We start from the raw sequence: 14889 nt of genomic DNA, 5'->3' as shown, positions 1-14889 counted from the left end.
ACTTGTTGGGCAAGTATTGGTGAGGATGTAGGGAAACTGGACCTCCTGTGTACCGGACCACTGTCCACTGGTGGAAATGTAAAATGGCCCAATCCTTTTGGAAAACAGGTTGACAGTTTCTTTAAGTTAATCATGCATCTACCTTATGATCCAGCCATTCTACTCATAGGTATTTACCCATGAGAAATGAAAGTGCATGTCTAAAAAAAAACACGTACTCGAATGTTCATAGCAGCTTTATTTGTAATTACCCCCAAACGTCCATCCACAGGGGAATGAATAAACAAATTGTGGTATATCCGTATAATGGAACACTACTCAGTAATAAAAAAGGAATGAACCACTGATACATGCAACAGCATGGATGAATCTCAAAATAATTATGCTGAATGAAAGAAGCCAGACAGAAAAGATTCAATGCATGGTTCCATTTATAAAAAATTCTAGGAAAAGCTAACTATAGTGACCAAAAGTAGATCAGTGGTTGTCTGGGGGGCAGAGGAGGTAAGGATGGGCAGAAGGGAGCCATTGGAAAGGGGCATGAGGAGATTTTTGAGGGAAATGGATATGTTCAAGGTGATGATTTCACAGGAATATACTTGTGATGGCTAATTTTCTGTATCAAGTTGACTGGCCCACAAGGTGCCCAGATTACACATTATTTCTGGGTGTGTCTGTGAGGGTGTTTCCAGGTGAGATTAGCGTTTGAATTGGTGGACTGAGTAAAGTAGATTGCCCTCCCCGCTGTGGGTAGGTATCATCCAGTCCGATAGGGGGTTGGATAGAACAAAAGGTGGAGGAAGAAGGAATTTGCCCCTTTTTTCTGCCTCACTGCTGAGCTGGAGCATCTCATCTTCTCCCGCCCTCCGACGGGGATTTACACCTTTGGTTCCCTTTGTTCTCAGGTCTTCAGACCGAATGACACCACTGACTTTCCTGGGTCTCCAGCCTGCCGATGGCAGATGGTGGGACTTCTCAGCCTCCAAAAGCCAATTCCTAAAAAAAATATATATATATTATTGATACTGTTTCTCTGGAAAATGCTGACTAATACAACACCTATGCTAAAACTTATAAAATTATACTTTAAATATGTGTAGTTTATTGTATGGCAATTATACCTCAATAAAGTTGTTTTTTAAAAAGAGAACAAATAAAACACACACATATTATCTACCCTGAGAAAGGACATGTTAGGGGTGCCACCATTCTTCCAGCCCACGACAGTCATTGCTAATCAATTACACAGTGATCCGGGCAGCCATTACCAATCAGAGTCAGGTCTTGAGAGAAAGCCTACTTTGCATCTCTGACCCAGGTCAAACACTTCACTTTAAAAAGCCAAGGCCTGAGAGCAGAACAATTAGTAGCTAACCTAAAACTGGTCTTGAGGTCTCCTTGTTACTAGACCAGCTTGCTTTCCACAGCACAAACTGGAGTAGGGAGAAACTGAAGCCACAGTCTAATAAAGAGAAGCTTGCAGAAGAGCATGAGAAAAAAATCAAGGATTTGGATGGGATGTCATATGCGAACTTTTGAAGAATGTCAATGAAGTGTTGTAGTGTTGGTTCTAAATGTATTTTTCATAAGACTCATAATAGTTTTCACGCAAAGGAAAGAATTATCCACAAGAAAATTGATGTAATTCTTAGTTTTTATAGTTTTAATAATGAAAATGTTAAAATGACTCAAACTGTTTTTGACCTAACATGAAAGTGATCCTTAAGCCTGGAAAATTGCCCTATTTGCAAATAAAGCCAAGAAGCAAAATGATGTAAGATTACACAAAATGTAAGTCAATAAAGTCATAAGTAGATACATAGAAATAACATTAATCTTGATGAGAAAAGGCATCATTAGTTTGAGGCACAAATATTTCTCCTAAAAAGCAATGACTTATTTAATAGCTATCTGTAAGCCATATGTTCACTTAATAATAATCACACGTGCTGATTAAAATAAAGACAGAATACGCGCTGATGGGAGACCGTGGCTCTGCCTTTCCAGGGTTACTGGTACCGTGCATTCCCCCATGAGTGAGAGCTGGGTTTTCTCATTCATATCGTCAGGGCCAGCAGAATCCCTGGCATATAAGCAGGCCTCTCTTCTTGCTTCCAGCCTCTTAGCATGTGAGATAAGAAATGTCCTTGCTGTTTGAGCCAGTCAAGTTGAAGTTTTCTTACTTGAAGCCAAGGGCATTAGAAGGGACACACCACTGCATGAGTCCCAGTTTCCTCAATCATAGGAGAGAGAGACTAAAATCTGCCTGATAGGGTTTCGAGGCCAGTAAACGAGACAATGCGTTTAGAACTCCTTGTACAGTGTCTATCTCACCAAGTGCTAAGTAAATAAACGTGAGTTCCCTTCCCTTCTCTTTCCTCTTTATCTCTTACGGAATTTTCAATTTAGATATTAGGGAGACAATGTTCAACACACACGCAGCTTATGGAACTCTCCCTTTGTTATGTCTAAATGTGCTAAACTTGATGCCACCAATTTTGAGAGAATTGCTTATTACATTATGATTTTCTCTCTAATTTTCATTACTATTAAACTCACGAAAGGATTTATCCTAGAAAACTATTAAAAGAAGGTCTGTGAATGAAAAGCTAAATTTTCACCGGGCAAGCAACAAAGAAAACGGCTGACAAGACTCTTCCTCCTAAAAGATAACCCATTATGCTGGTAGCCTGGCAGCTTCGGTCCATGTTCATTCCACCGGGATTTTTTTAAAACTTTGTATTTAGAAATGTCAAGTTTACAGAAAAGTTGCAAGCACTAAGTATAATAATACTAAGAACACGCGTATACCCTTCACCCAGATTCACCTATTGTCAACATTTTGCCCATTTGCTTTATCATTCTCTCTCTCTCTCCATCTCTGTCTCTCTCCATCTCTATATGCATACTAAATTTTTCTGAATCATTTGAGAGTAAGTTGGTGATGATGCCCATTACAATAAATTTAATTTTAAATTTAATTTTAGAATTTAAACACTTAAAAGATATATATATATATACTTGTATATGATTTGTGCAAAGGGGATAGAGTTTACAAAAGTCTTCCTCCCAGTCCTATACTCTAGACACCCTGTGTCTCTGCATGAGAGTTTAAAATGCAAAAAGGATTGGATCTTGAGATTCTCTGCATCCATTTTCTTTCACAATTATATGAAAACTTCCACACATCCAAAACAATTGAGAAAATTCTATTTACTCAAAAGAGCGTGTCCAAGAGACCTAATACCTATTAGAACCCCTCAGGAATCACTGCTCTTTCTGGTGCTGCAAAGGTTTGAGACTTTTAGCTTTACTTAGCCATTTATTTGCTCATACATTTCTTCATTTTTCTACCAATCCTCTATTGAGTCCTAGGCCCTGTGCTAGTGTGACAAATGGCATTTTCCAATACTTCTCACCCCACATGCTCTCCTCACAGTTTGTTTCTGACACTCCTCCCTTGAAAAGGTGGGGGTCTATGTTCCCTCCCCAACTAGTGACTACAGCAGAAGTGACGTTAGTTGACTTCCAAGGCCAGGTCATAAAAGGCAATATGGCTTCTTCCACCAGGTTCTCTTGGGATGCTTGTTTTTGGAATCCAGACACCACTGTGTGAGGAAGCCCAAGCTGCCCAGTGAAGAAGCCTACATGGAGAGGAACTGACAGTTTGCACCAACTTGCCAGCCATGTGAGTGGTCTGTATTGGAAGAAGATACTCCAACCCTAGTGGAGCCACCTCAGCTGATACTGCATGGAGCAGAGACAAGCTGTCCCTGTTCAACCCTGCCCACGTCATAGCTTCGTGAGCAAATTAAATAATTTTTGTTGTTTTAACCCATGAAGTTTTGGTATATTTTTGATGACAACAGTTAACCAGAATAACCAGGCAGAGGGGATGCAAAGATAGAGAGATCTATCAGGTGGGGTGCCTGCCTTGAAAGAGCTCATCCTCTAGTGGAGGAAGTAGGCAAGCCAACAAAACTTAATTAAACACAATGTGATGGGGCTCTCTATGCAAAACACCACTCTTATATAAAATTTTAAGAGATGAGGGAAATTGTCTAAATTTACTGGAGCTGCAGATGGGTTTGAAGAAAACAAAGTTGAGTTAGTTCTTAAAGGATGAGTAGGAGTTCATTAGGTAGAGGAGAGAGGTCATTTCCATCACTGCAGTGTCCTCTGACTTTGTGGTAGAATGTGAAGAAGGGTGGTGAGGAGGCCAGGGCCAAGAGTAGGATAAAATCAGAGAGAAGGAAGGACCCAAGTTAAGGATTCTGGTTAGAGTGAGAAAAGAGACAAAGGAGAAAGCAGGAGTTGGGGAGGCTCTGAGGGGGAGAGAGCAGGAAATGAGGTCACAGGACAGTTGGGGCTACTGGGCAGGGCAGGGCCCTCAGAGAGCCCAGGACCAAGATCTGGGCCTGATTTTGCCTCTGACATATGAACCATGTGAGTTGTAGGAGCCTGGGAGGATCTCTTCAGTCTCTCAGTCAGTCTTCCCTCTGTCAAGTGAGAGATTGGAACATAGGAGCTTTAAGGCCCTGTCCAATTTTGTGATGCTTCAAGCCACAAGTCTAAGAGTCAGGGTTTCTCAAAATGTGGTCTCATTGAGTCAGGATGCCTGGGCACCTGGGAATCCACCTCATTTCAGTTCCTCGGGTTATCCTGATGGCAATTACGTTTAAGAAACACTGTCATATGAACCAAATGGAATTGAATTTCCCTTGTTCTTGGTTTCTTTGCACAAAGTAGAGAACAATGAAATTTTTCCATTCTGTGGGCAATACCGTAGAAATGCAACATCAAACTGTGTAAGATTTCTTTTAAATACCAAACCATTTTACCCAAACTGCAACCTGAATGTTTCTTTTCCCCTCAGGTAAGAAAGTGGTACATCGCTTTCCCTTTTTCCTTAAGGAAGCAAACTTACTATGTGAGAGAGGCCAGTAAAGTGGGCTCCCTGACAGCAGAAGCTGAGGCTCCTACCTAGAAGGCTGGAAAGCCCCAGTGAGGGAAGGTGGTCGGCAATTCAGGGTGGATGTAGAAACTTACTCCAAAACCCCCTCCTGGCTGGGCAGCTGCTGAAAGCATTGGCCTTCTGTTTGTGGTAAACACTGCAAAAACACCAGCATCTTCTGGACTCTTCTGGACAGTCGGTTGTCAAGAGATGAGAGTGATTGATCTTATTGGCAGGTGCAGAAACAGAGCCATGAGAGGAATCTTCTGGAAGAGAAAATCGGGGCCTGGACAAGCTTCTTGAAATCAGACAAGTAGAAGCAGAGCAGAGGCGCAGGATTTGCTTTTCAAATGTTAATGAGTGTTCTTAATCAGATAAATGTGGCTTTCACTGCGAGTTCTGCTCCCACACCCCTGGTTTGAGACTGAGCTAGACTGGCCTGGCCAGGCACTTGATTAAACTCAGCGGAGATCTTATCCAAGGGCAGCCCTGCTGTTTTTCTCTTTTAAATCACCAGGAGGATTCTAAATAAGACAAATTTAGGAAATATAAATTCCTCCTCTCCCCGAGTCCCTACAAACCCATAGGAGCTCACACATCTATTTTGCCCAAAGGATTCAACACTTAGCTGAAAAATTTATCAAATCCTATAAGAAAAGGAGGGAAAAGAGAGAGAGAGATTGAGAGACTGGAAAAGGGAGCTGGTAGAGTGGAGACCGACCATTTCCGGGTGGTGCAGTCTGGGGCATTAACTTGTGTGGGCTCCTTCGCCTGGTGAGGTGAAAATGGGCCTCAAGCCCTGAAGGGAGAAGCAAGAAGCCCCGTGGGGAAGGAAGCACTGCGTCCTGGCCCAGGGTCCCTCCCGCTGCCGACAGGTCTGCAGACTCACTGCTGACTCCTAAGGGTCACTGATCTTTGGCAGCAACTGCTGGCAGCGTTCTCCTCTCCTCCCGCAAGTGGCGCTCACTGCTGCCCGTACAGCCCTTCCCACCAAAGAAAAGGTCCAAGGAAGCGGCCGCTTTTGTAAAGCACTCCTGGAATTTGTGATTTGTAGGAGGGAGACAGCCCTAGGTGTGAGAGCACAAACTCCAAAGAGATAAGGATCTACAGCGTGTATTCTAATTCTTCCTTTTCCCTGAGCTACAGCACTACTAAAGGCGTCTATTAAAATCTAAATCAGGGGACTCTCAGAGCTTAGAATTTTTTAAAAGGTGGAGAGAACTATAATAGTCTGTTGCCTGATCTAGCTTCCTCCTCTCACCCCAACTTTTTCAAGGATTTATTTCCACTGCATTTAACCTCCGGGTTCTTCATGACATAATTGTCCTGCCTTGATTTTTGCAAACCCAAATTCATGTTAATGCCAAGACAGAAAATTCTTGCAAATTGTAGGACTTCCAAGGCAAGGTTGGCTTTACACCATTGGGCACTATATGTGCTCATGGAGTTGTTGCTGGGTTTCAGGCTCAGGGTGGGGTCACCAGGAGGAACAATGGGACTCAGCCATTACTCACCACCTGAGTCCATTCCCCTCCTCACAACCCCAGCCAAAAGATAAACACCAAGCGGGAAAAGAACTGCACATAAATATCCCCAAGAAAACAAAGAACAATGTTCGTGTGTTTTATCTGCCCGTTGGAGCTCAGGCACGAAGCCATAGTGCACATTTCTTTTTCTCCCACATTATATAATGACACTGTTCCCCAAGACAAGCCCCTGTACCCTCAAGCAAGGGGAACCCAGATCGCCTAACATTGAAGGGTTTACGAGATAGCCAGGGTCAGGCTGCCTCCTCCAAGAAGACTAAGCAACCAGATCAGGGAATGGAAAAAAGAAAATAGAATCTTTTTCAAGGTCCTCCCATGGATTTTATCACGTAGTGCATTCAGTTAGATTAGAAAGTCCAAAAACTCAAGTCTCATAAATGAAAAAGACTGTCTCCTGCTCTCCTCCCTTGACCTTTCCCCCTTAGCTGTTTCTTATATGTTTCCTCCAGATTTCGAAATAATAAGCTTATACAGCTATTGATGGATCCACTTGGGACATCATTTCTTGGCTTCCTGTTATAAGACTCTCACATCCCCCTCCTTGGTTTGCCTCCCGCTCTTTTCCCAATACAGATAAATTATTTTTTGGTTAAATCAACAGTCAGTGTTTACTTATTAGATATTGTTACCCTGAGGACAGAAGTGAGCTATAATATGATTTCCTTTGTCTTCTGGCATCCAGAGTTGCTATCGGGAGGTCCTGTGCCATTCCAACGGCTGTTCCTTTGAACAGTACCTGTTCTATCCCTCTAGGGAAATGTTTAGGGTCTTCTCTTTATTCACAATTTCTGAAATTTCAAAGTGGTGTAACCTGGTGTGGATCTTTTCAAATTCACAGGGAAATTTTCTGGTATCATTTCTTTGCCAATTCTTCCACTTTCATTTTCCTTATTCTCTCTTTCTGGAATTCCTATCAGGTGAATGTTGGCCCTCTTGGACCAATCCTTTGATGTTTTTATCGTTTCTTTCCTATTGGCCATCTCTATCTTTTTGTTCATCGTTCTGGAAGATGTTCCCACTTCATCTGCCAGATCTTCTTTTTTTAGGTCTTCTATTTTTAATTTCTAAGAACTCTTCTTTCTTGTTCTTGGATCGTTCCTGAATTAAAACATCCTGCTTCTGATGAATGGGTGCAGCCCTACCTCTTATCTCCCTAAGAATATTAAATTTTTGTTTTTTGTGCATTTGTGAAGCTTTATTCTGTTCTCCTGCTTTGTTTGTGTTTCCTCCTAAATCTTTTCCCATGCTTGAATGATTTGGGTTTCTTTCATCTCAGAGGCTTTCCTCCAGAATCAGGTGATCCCGGATGTCCATTCATATTGAAGATCCAAAAATCTGATTTGCAGGTTTGCTTTGAGGCGGGTGGTCAGGGCTTGTCAGCTGGTGAATTTCATTGATGGAGACCGAGTGGTGAGCCAGGCTTTTCAGGGTGGGACCCCAAATGGCATTCTCCTCAGGTCTGTTCTCTGCAGCCACTCAGTTCCCCCAGGCAGAACCCCTACACTCCAGCTGTGGAGGATGATGCCTGGCTGCCAGCAGAGGCAGGGGCTGGGTGCAGAATCGCCACCATTCAGTGATTATCAGTGCTGACTTTCGCTTTCCCCCTGGTATCAGCCCCAAGCTCCCTCCTGCCCTCCGCTGCATACTGTGGCCATGTTCAGAGTCTTTTTGGTTCAACACCTCTAGAGAAAAACTTCCAGCCTTATGCGAGCAGGCGCCGAGGAAGGGGAGGGGACGTGCTGTCTGGTTGCGTGGGCAGGGAGTCTAAACCCAGACTTCGGAACGATCCCCTGTATTCCGTTTCTCAACTCCTCCCAGCCTCCTGCACACCTGGCGCCACAGAACCTCAACCTTTCCAGGGTTCTGTGGGGGGTGCAGGGGGCGCAGCTCACTCCTCGTTGGATGCCCCCCTGCAGGCTAAGACAATCACCCTCTCCATGTGCTTTCCATCTGCCAGAACTGAAGTCATTTCAAAATCTGTGCCTTCCAGGGCATCTGTTTTTATGCATTTATAACTTTTTTTTATTCCTTTACTGGAATTTTTAGTTGGCATTTGGGAGGAGAGAGTCTTCAGTCTGCCATGTTTAACCAAAAACCCTTTCCCGCTATTTAGATTTCACATTTGCTCTGCTTGCCTGTAGTCCACAGGGCCCGGGGGGTTCCTGGGCTTATTAAGGTAGAAAAGACTCTGACCTTGGATCTGCCGTGTCCCGGATGTGTTACCTTGGGTTAACTGATTCGCCTCCCTGGGCCTCATTTCCTCATGTAAAAATTGAGGATGGGGAGGGCTTCTGTGTATTAAAAATTTTTTGTAAATTGTTAAATTATCATTAACACAGAATTAAATTAAATTGCTTATTGTGTTAAAGATAATATTCATAATAATAACCAAGTGGGTAGGCATACAGCACCCCCATTTTTCAGATAAGTTCTACAAAAAGGTCTCCTTGACCCTCTTGGGGGGGGTGGGGGCAGGGCACTTGCCTGGTGCCCTGTGACCTAATTCTTCCTTTATTATGTTTCACCTTCCATGTGAAATCCAGATTTTTCATTAGATGGGTGATTCTTTAGTTTGAAAAGTTAAATGTGGTGATTTGGGGAACAAACAGAAAAAAAAGGAGTTCTGCTTGGTTGTATTTAGGAATATAGAAGTAAAGAAAACCAAGGTCCATAACTGAGAGGAGGGGTCTTGGTCCCTTTGGGCTGCTGTAATAACGGTGGCCCATAAACAATAGACGTTTCTTTCTCACAGTTCTGAGGCTGGAGGTGTGAGATCAGGGTGCCGGCATGGTCTGGTTCTGGTGAGGACTCTCTCCAGGTTGCAGACTTCTTGTTGTGTCCTGGAGGAAGACGTGGAGGAAAGGAGAGGGAGGGCGGGCTTTCATGGGCCTCTTTTATAAGCACTAATCCTATTTATGAGGGCTCCACTCTCATGACCCAGTTAGCTCTCGAAGGCTCCACTCACACACCATCACACTGGGGGTTAGGATTTCGATGTATGAGTTTGGGGAGGACACAAACATTCAGTCCATTGCAGGAGCGGATATTCTGTCTCTCTTTGTGTCCTTAGTTTACCTGTATTTTAAATGGTCTTTCTTTACTAAGTTGAACTTCTCAGTGTCCAACTTAAACTGGCCTGATACTTCCTGACAAATTTTAAGTCAACAATCTTTCAAGAACGTGAAATGGTTTCCTATAGTATTTTGCCTCTTTGTAAGCTAAGTAAGATTTGATGTATATTTCACCTGCTGAATATTGCCCCCCATGAGGACTTGGGATTCACTCCATTCTTCTGTCAGCCACAGGATACAGCACACTGCCCAGCACATCCCACATCACAGCCCCAAGGAGCTGCAAGAGACCTTAATTTATCTGGTCCAATCCCCCTCTTTTACAGATGATTTCGGCAAGCCCAAACAAGATGAAATCACTTACCCAAGGACTCTAAGGAAGAGCCCAAAACTTAACCTGGACCTCCCAACTCAGTGTCAACACCCTCCACTCTGCCACATTGCCCAGAACAGGTGTTCACTAAGTATCTCATGTCCTCATCACAACCGAATCTTCCACGTCCTCTCCATCGTAGCCCAGCTTTCCCTTTTCTTTTTAAATGCTGTTCTTTTAACAGCAATAATGCTTAACAGAAACACTAATAGCTAATTACATCAAGAGGAAAGAAAGCTGGGCCCTTAAATATTAGATGATGAAGTACATACCCTAATATAGTACACAATCAAAACCTCTCTCCATCAATATTTCCCTCAATTTACTCTCTCATAAAGCATGTCACCAGTATGCATGCTTTCTGCCCATGGATGCTGACTGTTTTGTGTACCTGGAGAGTCTTTACTGTGACAAAATTAGCTCCAACTAAACTCTGTGCTCTCTAATCTTAGTGCCACCTTTATTAGCATCACCTGAGTGAGTTCAGATCTGAACACCAGGCTTCAAGTAGATTCCAGTTGTTTGACTTTGTGTCTCCCCCAGATGGACTTGCCCCACATCACCATTCACTCTTCAAATGTTCATTGCGGGCCTGCTGTCTGCGAGGCACTATTCTAGGCCCTTGGGATACAGTGTGAGCAAAACAAAGGCCCCTGCCTATGGGGAGCTTACATTCTAGCAAGTAGCATTAAAAAAAAAAAGTAAATTATACTGCACGTTGGAAGCGGGTAAGTGCTGTAGGGGAAAACGTGCAGGGTGAAGGGATTAGGAGTGCTGAGCAGAGTGGTCAGGAGAGGACAACGTTGAAGGCTTGACGGGTGAGGGAACGAGCCAGGAAGACAACAGAGCAAGAGCCTTCCCAGCAGAGGGAACAGCCGGGGTGAGGGTCCCAAGGTGAGAGTGTGTCTGGTCTGTTGGAGATTATACCACTTCCTGATGGGTGACATGTTTGGGGAAAGAATCCTAAGTAAGAGAGAGTTATCATTCCCTGATTGCAGACAGACCAAAAAAATAAAATAAAACTTCTAGAAAGAAAGAGAAACTGGAGGTACAGAATCTGTAGCAGTGGAATGAGAGTGGCATGGGAAAATTGGGAAACCAGAAAATCTCATTGAGAGATGAAGGGAGCCCTTTAGATTCCAGCGATCGCCACGGGTGTGGTTAACGCTGGGACTGAATCTCACTCACCTTTGGATTCACTGCATCTGGCGCAGAGCAGAGCACATGAGAGGCTAAGAAATGCCTGCGGAGTGAAGAGCTGACTAAATGAATGGAATCGTTCCTAACACATGACTCTTTTTCTTGTGCTTCAAGTGGTAAAGGACTGGAATCAGCCCAAGAGCTGTGCAATGAGGTGTGTTGCAAGCTTGTCCTTGAACTTAATTTAGTTATAAGAAGGGGGATTCAAAACCAATACAATATCGTATGTCAACTATACTTCAATAAAAAAAAAAGACAGACTCACCTTAAAGAAAAGTTTAGCTGTGCTTTTTCTATTCATTGGTTTATTCAGCCTGCTTAAAACCTAGTCAAATGTATTGTGGAGTCTGTGAAATAAACAAGTTGCTTTATATGTGAGGAGTTGCAATCTGGTAGTAAAACAGCATATGAGTGCAGTGTGTGTGTGTGTGTGTGTGTGTGTGTTTTATCAAACTGTATGTTAATGGCGTTGGGAGGAATGGATATTAACAGAGTCTACAGATATGCAAACCTTTTAAGGAGGTTTTAATACACTGTACATTGCAGCATCAGGGTTCTTTTGGTTAAGGTAACAGAAAGCACTCATGTAAACAATAGTAAGGAGTAATTTATTATAAGGATCCAGGGGCATATCCTGGAACCTCTGGGCAGGAAGATCAGTCAGACATTCCCAAGGAACTGAAACTCAGAACTAGCAAGCCAGTGGGAACTAAGGAAGCTTCCTGCTGTCTTGCTCTCTCCTGTCCTCACTCTGTGGGGCCAGGTGGTCCCTTATCCCTGCCTCTGTGCATGTGTGTGTCCCTCCCTTTCTCTTGGAGACCTCCTTTCTTCCCTGTCCATCCTCACAGCCACCCCACCATGCCTGAGTTTGTATTCCCTCAATTTTAGCAATAAGTAGAGCCTGAGACCAGTATTTTTTTTTTATTAAGATTATGATTGTTTACAACCTTGTGAAATTTCAGTTGTACATTATTCTTAGTCATGCTGTGGGTACACCACTTCACCCTTTGTGCCCTCCCCCGCCTCCTTTCCCCTGGCAACCACTGATCAGTTCTCCTTATGAGACCAGTGTTTTTCCATCTTAATTCCAAAGTCACAAGAGAAAGGATCTGACTGCCACTGCTTGGGCCCATGTCTCCCTCATCTCCAAGAAACCACAACCAGTGGGACAGCCATTAGTTCAAACTTGACTGTCCAGGTGTTGACAACTGACCTAAGTCAATTTGGCCGTTTACATTCATTGGGGTCTTTTTCAATGGATAATGGCAATCACCACCCATTAGAGGTGTGTGAGAGCTATAGCTCCCCTCCCCAGCTACATCCCTCTGAGGAGGTGTGTGAAGATGACGGCAGTTCTCATTCAGAATTCTGCCATGCATACATTCACAAACAAGTAGGCACAAAAATGTCATACCATCTACTCATGTATGCTCAGAGAAATAGCATCTGCCAACATCTTGCATGGAAAGTTCACTCGAGGAAGGTAGACGTGACAGCACTCCAACAGCACAATCGGTTCAACTTCCAGTTGCGTTAATCCTCCGGTCGGCCTTAGCACACAAAACCCAAGAAAGCCCCCATCCCAGCGCCTCTCCAAGGGGCCGGTAAGCTGGAGGACTCGCTCTCATACCATGTTAATGTGAGGGTACAGGTGCCTTTGCAGTATTTCTAGCCAATGCACATGTCATCCATGAAAATCTTTGTGCTAATTGACAGATCCTCTAATCAAGATGCAGGTGGTGGTCTTCTGTCACATTTGGAGAGGAGACTCCTGAGCAGGACCCTCCAAATGTACCTACCACGCCCTGGGATGTGGATTCCTGATTAGGGACTTCAAATGGTTTAGAAGAAAAAGAACACACGCACACACACACACTCCCTGGGTGGCAGTGGTGGGCTGGTTGCAAAAGGGCCCCTGCCAGATGCATTGGCCTCCTTTAAAGGGTTGTCGTGGAAGCTGGCCCGCCCTCCACTGCTGCTTACACGTCACTGGTCAGCCCTCTTAGCAAACAAGTCTGGGAATGTTCTTTTGTAACTGGCCATATCACTATCTGAACAAAACAGGGGTCTTGTTACCAAGGAAAAGGAGAGAGTACAAATTGGGTGGGCAGCCAGCCATCTCTGTTGCCCTGGCTCATCTAAAGCAAATCTCTTAACCCTGTCTCAGTTTCCTTATCTATAAAACAGGATTATCAATGCCTACTCTGCCAGTCTCAGGATTTGTGGGTGAATCAAACGAAAACACTTGGAAAACTGAGAGGCCTTGTTCAAACAGAGGATATTATTCTGACAGCTTATATAAGAAACCACAGTGTTTAACCATCAAAAAGGTCATTCTTTCAAATCAAAATATAACCATACATAAGCACATATTCTTGATCCCCAAAGCTTACTTGTATTTTCCAGACCAGCATGAAGGTGTTATATTTTATTGTCAAGCATCCTGTGTGGCACTTACTAGTTTATGGGAGGCTGACTGGACATATATGGAGGCTATGTAAGGTTACATAACATTTATTGGGGCTTGCTCTGTGCCAGGCACTGTGTTTCACACGGCTTATCCCACTTAATCCTCATACAGAAGCCTAGGGTGGGCACTGCTATTATCCTCTCAGCCTGCTGATAAGGAAGCAGAGACTGAGTGCAATCAACACCTAACACGGGAAAGCGGAGAGCCAGGGTTTGACTCTTGGCCAGGTCTGGAATGCCTGAGCATCATTCTTCAATTCTAAGATGCTGTGGCTTCTAGTTACTGTGTATACTGGGTAGGACTGTGTCCCCCAAAAACGTAAGTTGATGTCCTAACCCCGATACCTATGAATACGACCTTATCTGGAAATAGGATCTTTGCAGATGTAATCAAACTAAAGTGAGGTCACACTGGATTAGGGTGGGTCCTAATCCAACGACTGTTGTCATTATAAGAAGAGGGAAATTTGGACAGACATACAAAAGAGAAGGCCATGAGAAGGCAAAGGCAGAGATTGGAACCGGAATGCATCTACAGGCCAAGGAAGACCAAGGCTTACCAGTAAACACCAGAAGTTATGAAAGAGGCAAGGGGTGGTTTCTACCTTAGAGCTCCGGAAGGAACCAACCCTGACAGCACCTGGATTTCAGACTTCTGGCCTCTAGAACTGTGAGAGAATAAATATCTGTTGTCAAGTTTGTGGTAATTTGTGACAGTGGCCTTAGGGACCAATATACCATGTGAATATGTGACAGTCCTACAAGAGCCTGGTGTGGCCGACTGCTCTCTAGGGGGTCAGGCTCGGTTAATTCAGGAGTCACCAGGAGACCAGCCTCAGCTTCCCGAGAAGGCTCTGTCTTCACAGAAGAGGAAGTCCTTTCCCAGTCTCCCTCCCTCCTGGATCTGCGGAGGGACCCCTGATGGTGCACCCAGCAGAGGGTGGGCAGAGCTGTAAGCGTACCTGCGAGATGCTGGGTTTAGCCAGAGCAGCTCAGCCACAACCATGACAACTGACCCACATGTTCAGGCCACAAGATCCATTAGGGCTGGACAAGGGGAAGAAGGCTCTGACTTCTCTTTCTATGCCACTTTTACTAGAATTGCACTGAAATCTTTGTTTGGGAAGGACCGGATCTATTTGCTGAGTAAAGAATCATTTGCATTTTCAAACTCCAGACTTTTCTACCCTTTTTCATTATTCCACCTTCAAAAAGGTTTGTCAAATCTACACATCACCTGTGCTTTTTTAAGAGCAGATTTATCACACTCCCCAA

General features: G+C 44.0%; 1 long non-coding RNA gene across 1 annotated transcript; it reads right to left on the bottom strand.

The window, feature by feature from the left end:
• Positions 1-220: 220 nt before the first annotated feature.
• Positions 221-11218, bottom strand: LOC138918785 (uncharacterized). The gene is made up of 3 exons (XR_011428535.1): positions 11134-11218; positions 5050-5220; positions 221-996 (listed from the first exon to the last, which is right to left on the bottom strand). It is a non-coding gene; the product is annotated as an uncharacterized lncRNA (long non-coding RNA).
• Between the last annotated feature and the right edge of the window lie 3671 nt (positions 11219-14889).

The sequence above is a fragment of the Equus caballus genome, chromosome 18 (genome assembly GCF_041296265.1).
Source record: "Equus caballus isolate H_3958 breed thoroughbred chromosome 18, TB-T2T, whole genome shotgun sequence".
In the NCBI taxonomy this organism is placed as follows: Eukaryota; Metazoa; Chordata; class Mammalia; order Perissodactyla; family Equidae; genus Equus; species Equus caballus.
The sequence above is the reverse complement of the archived record's forward strand: the minus strand, read 5'-3'. Positions and strand labels throughout refer to the sequence as shown.